Below are 1,781 nucleotides of genomic sequence, written 5' to 3' on the forward strand. Positions count from 1 at the left end.
AAAAAAAAAAAAAAAAAAAAAAAAAAAAGGCTGCCTCAGATTCTGAAGGTGAGTAATTTCTACTGATAGATTAGAAGCACGGGTTTAGATATTATGAAAACCTACTTGTAGCTTCGCACCCACTCGTTGAATTGCTCATTAGAAAAGAAACCGAGAAATCAACACAAGAGTATTTGAAGGTTTCTATGAAAGAGGTGCTTGTACCATTGCCAACCAAATTATCATTGGTGCCATTTTTTTTTCCGATTGTTGTTCATTTTGTTTGTTTTGTATATTATTTATATGTAATTTGTTGTTCGATTTCTCGTCGTGGTTAACAGTCTGCTAATATTGACTTGGTGCAGAGAGAAAGACGCCGTACTGAAAGGGAAGGTGCTTTGGCAAAGGAATCGTAATAGGCTTGAAGTATGTTCTGAAATTTAATATGTGGGACGAAGCAGCTGCACTTCAATTCGGACGATTGGATTTGTAACTTCTCTTGATATCAAGAAGTTACTTTTGAATGGTTGTTTCTACATATTCTTAAGACATTTAAGATTATAATAGTGTAAGCCAAGATATGTGATTTCTGGAGCTTCATCATTTAGAGCTTTTTTTTTTATATATACAGAGAAGTAGATTAACATGAGTTTTATGATAAGAGATGATAATACTCGACTACTGACGTCTTTTCTCTGTGCAGGTATACATGTACGTAAATATACATGTATATGACGTAGGTAGAAGTGCAGGAGTACTAATTAATACAAGTTAGTATTAAAGTATATATGAGAAAGCATAAGTAAGCAGTGAACAAGAAAGTGGGACTTTATTTCTTTCTCAACTTCGTACGCTAAAAACTGTACATAAAATGTGATCTTCACCGGCTATTTATAGCTGTACAGAAGGGATAAACATCACCCTTTAATAAGATTATTATTAACCCAACTAGATTTTGTGCCCGTGCTACGCACCGGGCGGACCCAAAAACTACCATCATTTTTTTCTTTTAACCATATTTTTTATTTGGTCTGATGTGGCTTCGTCTCGTCCCGTTGTGCATTTTATTTTAGGTATCGTGCGGCTTCGTCCTGCCCCATCGCGATACATTTTTTGTTAGGTGTGGCTCGGCTTCGCCTCGCCCTGTCCCGATGCATTTTCGATTTGGTGTTGCACTGCTTCACCCCTCCCCGTTGCGGTACATTTTTGATTAGGTGTGGCGGGGCGATGCACTAAACCTTGATGACTCCATGATGTCATTTGTAAATGGTCATTCAGTCATACGTTATGGCTACATTGAATTTTCTGTCCCTTCTCCAGCTAAACATTTGAACTCCAACTAAGTTGATTATTATTCATTAAACCATGTTTCAGTTCACTATAAAAAAATTTATTGAGGTATGATTTGACAAAACACAGAGTTTTACCTTCAAACGGAGCTGGTTGTTTATCAAACTCAAAAAAGATTTTCCATCAACAGAATAGTCACGCTTGTGTCACTTATAATACAAATTGATTCATATAGTGTAAGATGAATTTCAGGGGAGAGCGAACAATATGAGTATCAAGTATCAACTACTAAATGAACATTGAGTATTGAAAAAAGTTACTAAATATTTCAGAATACCAATTGTCGAATACTAAAGTAGCATATAAGTTCGAAAAATCAAAGTAAATGTAAAATTAAGATGTTTATTTAACATCAAACACTACTTCAAAAGAAGAATATTGATAAAGAAAATTTAATCATGCTACTACTCCTTTTCTGGGTCTCCTCCTTTAGCTACTGCATCAAAACCTGT

General features: G+C 35.1%; 1 long non-coding RNA gene across 1 annotated transcript in view; it reads left to right on the forward strand.

Moving 5' to 3' along the window:
- The window catches only part of LOC113302728, a 2,597-nt gene extending 1,673 nt beyond the window's left edge, over positions 1-924 (forward strand). The window contains exon 2 of the long non-coding RNA XR_003337061.1: positions 345-924. This is a non-coding gene — a long non-coding RNA (uncharacterized LOC113302728). The remainder of the gene's footprint in view (positions 1-344) is intronic.
- The last annotated feature ends 857 nt before the right edge of the window (positions 925-1,781 follow it).

This window comes from Papaver somniferum, chromosome 8, assembly GCF_003573695.1.
Source record: "Papaver somniferum cultivar HN1 chromosome 8, ASM357369v1, whole genome shotgun sequence".
NCBI lineage: Eukaryota > Viridiplantae > Streptophyta > Magnoliopsida > Ranunculales > Papaveraceae > Papaver > Papaver somniferum.